The following is a 10,048-nucleotide window of genomic DNA, read 5'->3' on the forward strand; positions in this document are numbered from 1 at the left end:
TGGGTTTATTTCTGGGTTTTCTATTCTGTTCCATTGATCTGTGTGCCTATTTTTGTGCCAGCACCATACTATTGTCATTACTACAGCTTTGTAATATAACTTGAAGTCTGGAATTGTGATGCCTCCGGTTTTATTTTTCTTTTTCAAGATTGCTTTGGCTCTTTGGGGTCTTTTGTGGTTCCATACAAACTTTACGATTCTTTGTTCTAGCTCTGTGCAGAATGTGGTTGATATTTTGATAGGGATTGCAATAAATGTGTGGATTGCTTTGGGTAGTATAGATATCTTAACAATATTTGTTTTTCCAATCCATGAGCATGGGATGTCTTTCCATTTCTTCGTGTCATCTTCAATTACTTTCATCAGTGTTTTATAGCTTTCAGAGTACAGGTCTTTCACCTCTTTGGTTAGGTTTATTCCTGGTATCTCATTATTTTGGGTGCAATTGTAAATGGGGATGTTTTCTTAATTTCTCTTTCTGCTCCTTCATTATTGCTGTAGAGAAATGCAACAGATTTCTGTACATTAATTGTGTATCCTGGGACTTAATATACCAAAACCAACTACAAAACATATAACACAAAAGTTACAGAACACTTTTCCTTAAAAGATAAACAATTCTAACGAAAACATTAGCAAATTTAATCTAGCAGTGTGTTAGTGGAATGTTAGCAAATAATATGGGAGTATAATTAGAAGTCATAAGAAATTCAACCACAACAAAAATGCTAAAGGAATTTGAAAAAATGGCTAGACATCAAAAGCCACTAATATCAAAAATTAATAATAGCTTTTCTATATACTTACAACAACCAGTTAGAATTGGAAATGAAAGAAAAATATCCTACTCATACTATAGTTTTATTTTTTTAACAGAACTTTCAGAAAAAAAATTATTTTCAGTGTTATTTGGGGATTTGTGAAACATAATCTTGAAAATGGAAAGTAAACATGGGTGGAGCCCTGCGTGCTTTCTAATGATTAATTCATGCAAGACCATTTGGAGATAAAACACCAAATGCATCGCTGACTCATCAGATCTTCATTCCCTCAAGGAGAACAAGTGCACCAGCCGAATTCAAAATAATCTTGTAGTTTCCCTGAAAATTACTGCTTCAACTGTGTCTCACAAGAGAATTTATGGAATTAATTTCCTTTTGTTTGGGCTGGTCTTTACATCAAGGGCATGGCTGATATTCACTATCAGTCAGCTAAACATTGTGTTGTCAATGTTTACTATTAATAAAACACAAAACTGTCACATGTCGCTTGGATTGAATGTCCCCTGGAGAGAAAGCTCTGGGTTGTCACCTTTACTGGAAGTTTCGACTTCTAAGAATACATTCGTTCATTTATGAATGTAACAAATATTTACTGTATACCAGGCACGGTACCAGGTGCTGGGGGTAGAGTAGAAGGTAGCACAACTGGACAGGCCCCCTCCCTCAGGACCCTGACAGACTCATGAGCTGAGGATCGTGCTCTGCAGAAATTGTGACTGACCCATTGCTCTTCTCTAGAACAGGAACATGGAGAGCAATGGGTGAATGAAGAATTGGTAATCTCCCCTTCTAACTGAACAAATAGTGGCTTTTATCATGAAAATGCCTGACAGCAGTACGCCACATTGACTCCTACTCTAGCAGGAAAGTCCTTTTGACAGTGCAGTTCTCTATCCTGCTCCCCTCTACTGCCCCAGGCATGTGTTCTCCAAGCCGAAGGAGCAGCAGCATTTCCTCTCTGCCTTCTCACTGGGGCTGAGGTCAGCCTTGGGACGAGGCCAGCGTGAGTCAGCTTGCCCAGCACGGACTCTCACCTCTGCCTTGAGGATGGCCTTGCTAAAACCTTGATGCACACATGCAGTGTGTGTATCCAAGGTCCAGGACAAAGGTGGGGTATGTCCCTGTGGAATACGGGATGTGAGAGCCATTGGGCTTTGGGTTGACAAGGTAGTGAGCAGAAACATTTTTTTTCCCCAAAGAAATTTGCTAGTCAAAACAGGAGCCACCAAGCTGTCCATATATTTTGATCTCATGATTCCATTTTGAAGAATTTATGGCAAAGAAACAATCTAAAAGAAAAAAAAGCCCAAAGATAATTCTCATAATTGCAGTTGGTAAACATGATAAACTCTTAGCATCCCAAATACTGCCAATAGAGAAGCTACAATATAATCTGGATGAAACATTACAGCAGAGGTATTAAAAAATGGAAAGGACGCGTATAACTTTAATTCATGGAAATATCTACATTTAGAATAGAAGATGGAATTCACACATGGATTATAATTATATGAAACATCTGTAGATATATCAAAGAAGATTAGAAGAGAATTTTGCATATTGCTAATGGCTTAGAATTCAATTAGTTCCTTCCCTAGAATTCTCTATTTAAAAAAAAATCCAACAACCATTCTCTTATGCAAATAAAAATAAATGGCAACTGACATATCAACATACACAAGCTATTCAGAGAAGTCTTAAAAGGGAAGAGCAGAAGCAGTTGTCTGCCTGTTAGGATTTGTCAGTCTGTCCCACCTCCAACCTCTCCAGGTCCTGAACAGCAGCCCAGGTTTGGAGGCCCCACCACCTCCTAACAGATCACCCTGACGCCAGTTACTCAGCCTTACAGCATGCATTGCAACTCTTCTGGGTTTCTGGTTGCTGTGCTCCGTCCCTCCTCAGTCTAATTAGGTGTATTACCTGAATACGGCTACCTCCCTTGAGGCTGCCTGCCCGCCTGCCTGCCTGGAACACCACCATGTCTGTCCCCACGCCTTTTGTGTGCTCCTCACAGGAGCTTCTTCCCAGCACCTTCGACTGACTGTTCCCCTGACACTTCTCCAACACACTGCATGTAGCTGGGTTGTGCCCGGACGTCCTCTGCATTACTAAAGTTCATCGCCATGTATCTCAATGGCTTTTCATTTTCAAGGATCTCTGCTAAAAGATAAATATCCTTGAAAGTTGTACTGTTTTAAACCAGTGTTTTGTAATATCATGGCTGGGTCTGTTGTTCTTTGAGTGGGGGGAGGGGGACTAGCAATAACAGTAATAACTACCTTTTATTGACACCCAGTTTGTATCTAACACTTTTTACACATCAATCTTCACAATGACCTCGCAGGAAAGCATTATGGCTTCCCTTTGCAAATCAGAAAGGTTAAACAACTTGCCGGAGTCGGACTTCAAGCTCAGGCCCGTCTGACTCAAAAGCCGGGGGTCTTTCAACCTCCCCTCACCGTGTACCTAATGTAATGTCAAAGAAAGCACAGGACTGAGAGTCAGAAACCCAGCTCTGCGGCTGTGCACAAGACTTTGCTTTTCTGGTTTCCTCCTCTGTAAATGAGGGAGCTGGACTTAAAAAGCTGCCCACTAGGAAGGAATAGAAGGGGTTAGGAAAATGGCCAAAATGGTGTCCAAAGACCCTTCTTTCCCATTTCACACCTGAGACCACCGATAGGCTGTTGTTAGATGCATGATTCCGGGCAGCTATCCAAGCACTGGAGAGAAGAGGAGAAAGGGTCAAGGGTGGTCACCATGGTTGAAATTTCCAAAGTTGTCACATGAAGAAAAAAGCATAGGACTCCTTACACATTTGGAAAAAGAATCCTTTCTGACAGGGAGCTCTCAGCTGGCAATTTTAAGACCTGTAATAGAAATACTTTCCCATATTATGTGGAAAAGTCCTGGAGGAAATGTTACTGGCACCAGCCCGGGGGGGAAGGATTAGTAGTGAGGAGGTCCTCTTGGGACAGACTCTGAATTTGCAGAAAGGGTTTGAAAGGAAACAGTACATGCAGATGTAGTTTTTGCACTCAGGGCTAAGCAATAGCATCATCACAGCCTCTCTCATCAAAGAAAACAGAACGCAAACAAGAAGCATTACAATTGGAATCCCCTCCCCCGCCCCCAGAAAATGTCAGGCAATAAAGCACAGACTGTTCTTTTCCCAGAAGCACAGACTATCCTTTTCCCAGGAGCTACCACCAGGTGCAACCTACGTGGGCCATCGTGCACCCATATATAATATAATCACCCCTTTTGAAAATGCAAAGCTATACTTTCCTAAGTAGATACATTAAGCACATTAGAGGAAATGAAAGCCAAACTCAATGGAGCTGGAAGGCATTTACATTTACAGTTCAGCTTCCACCCATCAGGGATTAATGCTGCAGAATCTTCCTCCACCTCTCACACACCCACGTCCCAGAGCTGCTTTCCCTCATGAGCCTCTGCAGCCCACGCTGGGCTTTTAGCCTCTCTCTCCCCAGGAGGCTGTCGGGGCACTTGGCACCTGCAGGGGCTGCCGCGTCCAGAAGGGGGCACAGGAGGGGCTCAGCAAGTCGGCCAGCAGGCAGCCAAGCCTGACTGCTGCCCTTGTTCTTCCCAAAGGGAGCTGGCTTTGGGGCCACGTGTGTGCAAGTGAGACAGGTCACCGGGTGTTAGTGTGTGTGTGTGCGGGGGGTGGGGCGTGGGGGGATGCTGTGTAAACCAGTTTCTCTCTGCAACTTGGCTCTGCTCTCAGCAGTGGGTCAAAAATTCGTGTGTGGCAGTCTCAGCAGCTCTTATGACATTTGCAAAACTCCAAGTATTTTTAAACCAGACTTTCAGGAGGAGGATCTGTTAGGTTCTAAAGCTCAAGCCGTAGCCAAAGAGGGTGTAAATTTTTTATACCTCTGCGGCACTCTATCCACACTGACATTTGCTTCTCTCTATCTCAGTTAAGGTGAAACCATGGTGAGACAGAGTCCTAAACAGTCTCTGCTGAGCTGCAGGGGTGCTAAATGGTGCTATTAATAGAAGAGATTGGAGGAATTCTCTTTGATACAAACTACTTTGTTAGAATTGACCTTTAAAATCCAAAGCATTATAAATCTTTCCTATCATAATAGCTCATGTTATATGCTGTTTCTTTTCCCAATAAATCACTAGTCCACCAAGTCGACCATCTAGAAGCTCAGCTGAGTGGGGGGTGGAAGGTGGGGGCTATGTATCATTTTTTGGTGGTGGTCTGTCGTCAAGATCCCCGGGGGGTTGATTCTGAGATGCAGAAACCACTGTCCTGGTCACTGAAGTTCACAGCCAACAGCTTTTGTGTTTTCTATTTTTGGTTTAGCTTTTCTAGGTTGTGGAGGTCAGTTAATTAGAGGATTCTGCCTGAGCAGGGTCAATGCGAATATTCTGAGTTGAGCCTAACTCTGGGCTTAGAAAACCTTGGGGGTGGGGTCCTTTTTTAAACATTCCACAAATGTTTATTAAGTGCTTACTATGTGCCAGCACTCTCTGATAGGTGCTGGGGATAGAGCAGACAGCAAACCCCTGCTCTCACAGAGCTTATATTTCAGTGGGAAGAAAAAAAAGTGAATTAAGTATATATTGCGCCATATATTATACAATGTCCAATAATAAATGTGAAGAAATTAAAGCAGAGTGAGGAGGTAGAGAATGATGGGGGCTGTCATTTTAGATAGGATGGGTGGCAGAATTTTCTGAGAAGTGGTGATGTTAAGCAAAGAACACAAAGAAGGGAGAATGTCAGGGTGGGAAGCATCTGAGGCAGAGGGAGACAGACAGAAGCAAGTGCAAGGGCCCAAGGGCAGGTGACAGCCCACCAGTGATTCAGGAAAAGACAAACAGCATATGCCTGGGCTCGGAGCATGGCAAGCAGATTATGGCTGCTTATCAGACCTCCCTGCCCCCTCAGGCAGGACGTTGAGCAGAGACAGCAGTGCACAGCCATACAAAGCCTCTCCTAGTGATATATGCTTGGGACTTAGAGGAACAGCAGGAAGGCTGGTACAGGTGCAGAGGAGAGAGGATAGAATCAGGGAGAATGGTAACTAGCAACCTCAGTCTTAAAAGATTACTGATTTAGAAAAAAAATCTCTTTGTTACGTGAACTAACCACTGACTACGTGGGATAGGATTTAAGAGCAGCCCCTCCACTGGTCTCTTCATCCTCCATTGTGGTGATGATTTTCTGCCATGAACTATGAGGCTGATATAGAATTTTAAGAACCAACATCAGACCTAAAGAAAATACCATTCCAATTTGGAAATTTAAGGCTGGCTATTTCCATACCCATCTCACAGAGAGGAAGTCTCCCCTCTTTTTATTCTATCCTTTCTAGCATTTGTATCATACTTGTCTTCCTTGAGGCAAGATATTCCGCACAACAAAGTCACAAGAGCCTTGGCATAAGTGTAAAATCACCAATATTCTTTGAAGATTTTATTTATTTATTTGTCAGAGAGAGAGCACAAGGAGGGGGCGGGGAGCAGCAGGTAGAGGGAGAAACAGACTCCCCACTAAGCAAGGAGCCTGATGTGGAACTTGATCCCCGGAGGCTGGGATCATGACCTGAGCCGAAGGCAGACACTTACTGACTGAGACACACAAGCATCCCAAAATCACTAATATTCTTTAAATTACATAAAAAATAAACACGTAGAATAGACTTTCTTCACCCCTTCTTCCATCTCTAACTCCCTTATGGGAGACTTTCATTTTCTACTTTATTTCTAAATTGTTTATAAAATGTTTTACAAATCCACTGCTTTGACAAGCCCATAACTAATTACTCAATATTATTTTAATTTTTCTTAACCATTTAAGAAAAAAAAAAGTGTTGTGTTGACATCTGCTAGACTCAGATTAGCCTGTCTCTCCTAAGTGGTTATTGCAAAGAATTTTGAGGCCAGTAGATAAAATGTATGTACGTTGCTGAGGGACCTGTTAGAAATGTTAATTTGAGAATTTCCAATGCAGTCTGGAGCTGGGAATATGAGAGAATTGTTGCCCGCAGAGCCATTCCATTCCCACTCCACTTCCTTCCCAGCATAGACCCAATTAAACAAAGTCAGTGGAACCAAGAAGCCTCAAAAATACAGGAGTGGCCATTCATGCAATTTAAAATGGAAAACAAAGTAAGTTCCTTTCTCCAGCATTCAAACCTACTTGTTAATTAAAAGTAAAAGAGCATGGACATTGTTATGATAAAGGAGAAATCAGGAAAGTGAGATGCAAGCCAAGGGACAGGCTACAAATAATGCAGGATTGACAGTTCTCTTTGAGATGAAAAAGTGTGGTTGACTCATGACTTGGTTTTACAAGGTTTGCTTGCCAGATGGTGCTTAACCCTCCCTTCAGCCCTGACCTCGGTGGGGTGGGGATCAAGGCTGGGGTGCAGGTGTCCGCCTAGCACATTACTCGGAAGTGAAAAACACTGAAAGCGTAATTGTGTTTGAAACAGCTTTGAAATATTGCTTGTTTCCAAATGGCTACATTACATAAGCAATCACAAAATGGTTGCATTAAAACGTGGTGGGCACATCTCCCATACAACGGAAAGCAGGGACGATTCTGACTTACCTGTGTTGCGCTCCAGCTTGCTCCTCTGCTCCTCGCGCCCTGTGCACCTAGCACACAGCTTTGTACATAGGTGATGTTTATTACTGCTGGTTAAATATATATTCAAAAGTATCTCCAGAATGCTCACTGTAGATTTACTCAATAATCCCTATCCAGTACTGGGAAGTCTCTCTAGACAGGGAGTTAAGTGTGTGTGAAAATTAGGTATACAGAGTTAAGACTCTTGGGAGGAGTTTCATTTGTAGAAATGAATTAAGTGTGCTGAAAAGATTCTATTGATAACTCCATATAATGTACTGTAGTCTTACAATAAAGTAAGCCAAGAAAAAGAAAACGTTACAAAGAAAATCATAAGACAGAATGCACTTACAGTTCTAAATTGTATTTGTCCAATATATATATATATATGATATCCTTCAATTAGTTTAGTGATTGGTACCTGGAAAATAATGCTGCTAAATATTTTCAACAAACAGATATTGAACCTCAAAGAAAAGAAAAATTATTACATTAAAAGACTAAATGTACAGGCACATGAAAAGCTGCTCAACATCACTCCTCCTCAGGGAAATGCAAATCAGAACCCCAATGAGATATCACCTCATACCTGTTATCAAAAAGACAAGAAATAACAAATGTTGGCAAGGATGTGGAGAAAAAGGAACCCTTATACACTGACGGCAGGAACGTAAACTGGTGGGACCACTATGGAAAACAGTATAGAGTTTCCTCAAAAAATTAAAAATAGAAATGCCATATGTTTCAGCAATTCCACTTTTGCATATTTATCTGAAGAAAATGAATACACTAACTTGAAAAGATATCTGCATCCCTATGTTCATTGCAGCATTATTTATGATAGCCAAGACATGGAAACAACCTAAGTGTCCACTGACAGATGAATGGATGAATAAAATATGGTAGATATATACAATGGAATACTACTCAGCCATAATAAAGAATGAAATCTTGCCATTTACAACAAGAGGGATGGAACTTGAGGGCATTCTGCTGAGTGACATAAGTCAGACAGAGAAAGGCAAATACCATATGACCTCATTCATATGTGGAATTTACAACAAACAAAACAAAAACCAAGCTCACAAATACAGAGAACAAATTGGTGGTTAACAGAGGCAGGAGGTGGAGGGATGGGCAAAATGGGTGAAAGGGGTTAAAGGTACAAACTTCCAGTTATAAAATAAATAAGTCATGGGGATGTAGTGTATAGTTTGGTAACTATAGTATTATTAGCTATAGTTAATATTGTATATTTGAAAGTTTCTAAGAGAGTCAAGCTTAAAAGTCCTCATCACAAGAAAAAACCAATTTTTTATAACTATGTGGTAACGAATGCTAAGTAGACTTAATTCCCAATATATACAAACATCGAATCATTATATTGTACACCTGAAACTAATCTGTTATATGTCAATTATACCCCAATAAAAATTTTAATTTTTAAAAAGAAAAACAAAAACCTGAAATGGAACTATGGCAAGTGAGCTTGAGGCCCAAACAGAGCCCAGTAACTGAGATGCTCTCCCCTTGAATGATATAGCAGAATATTTTCCTTTGCATATGATTCTGTTGCCGTAATCAATAATATTGTGCTAAATGCAAGGATCATCTATGAAGTCATGGAACTGGCTATTTGCCTCTTTGCAGAGATCTAGGGTATGGCAAGCCCCCTGGTCACAACAGAAGTTATTCATTGGCGGAAAAATGCTCTTTATATGAAATGTACCTTCCAGCCGTGCTTAATCAATACCCAGCTATCACATACTGCATGCACACATGCCTTATTTGGCATCATTCTTTTCAGGGACTTTCTAACCGGATCCAGTTGGTGACCACATTCAATAATACTTACAGTTGAGCTTTGGGCCAAGATGCAACAGTGGTTTATTCTCCTCAGTTGTGTTCATTTAATTATTTACAAACTGAAAATTGAAGGGGAGGCAATGTGAGGTAGTAAGTCCCTTTACTGGAGATGTTCAAAGCTGGCTATACAACAGCCTCTCAGGAAAAGGCACCCTATAAAGGCAAGGGTGGGGGAGTTGGAATTAATAAAGTTTGACTCTGGCTTTGCCACCCAACAGCTTAACATCTCTGAGCCTCTGTGTTCTTGTCTGAAAATGGGGATAGTATGGATTTACCTTGCAAAGAATATTCTGAGAATTAGAGCTAACGTATGTAAAGTGCCTATCCCACTACCTGAACACAGTATACATATTCAGACTATCATAAAGGGGAAGACCTTTGGACTAGACGACTCACAGGATTACGTGACAACCCTATTCTAAGATTCTAGAATTCTAAGTTCTAACCTTTTGGGTTTTTTTTTTTTTTAAGATTTTATTTATTTATTTATTTGAGAGAGTGAGCGAGCACATGAGAGAACACTAGCAGGGGGAGAGCACGAGTAGGGGGAGAGGGAGACTCCCCGCTAAGCAGGGAGCCTGATCCAGGGTTCCATCCCAGGCCCCTGGTACCATGACCTAAACTGAAGGCAGATGCTTAACCAACTGAGCCCCCAGTTCTAACCTTTTAAAGGTTTACAATACTGAAAAGAATTTTCCCAGCCACAAATAAACAGCGAGTGCTTACCATGTGCAAAGCACTGTGTTTCAAAGAAAACTGTTCCTAAATAATGAGGAGCAGGAACTTAATT

The 10,048-nt window shown here is 41.3% G+C and overlaps 1 long non-coding RNA gene across 5 annotated transcripts in view; it reads right to left on the minus strand.

Moving 5' to 3' along the window:
- Positions 1–439: 439 nt before the first annotated feature.
- Positions 440–10,048, minus strand: part of LOC105236525 — a 15,096-nt gene continuing 5,487 nt past the window's right edge. For 4 of the 5 annotated variants that reach the window (XR_004625985.1, XR_004625984.1, XR_002142188.2 and 1 more), the window contains exons 4-5: positions 9,248–9,411; positions 508–2,071 (exon numbers count right to left, since the gene is read on the minus strand). This is a non-coding gene — a long non-coding RNA (uncharacterized LOC105236525). The other variant, XR_004625983.1, reaches the window with a different exon arrangement.

Source organism: Ailuropoda melanoleuca, chromosome 6 (genome assembly GCF_002007445.2).
Source record: "Ailuropoda melanoleuca isolate Jingjing chromosome 6, ASM200744v2, whole genome shotgun sequence".
NCBI classification, from domain to species: domain Eukaryota; kingdom Metazoa; phylum Chordata; class Mammalia; order Carnivora; family Ursidae; genus Ailuropoda; species Ailuropoda melanoleuca.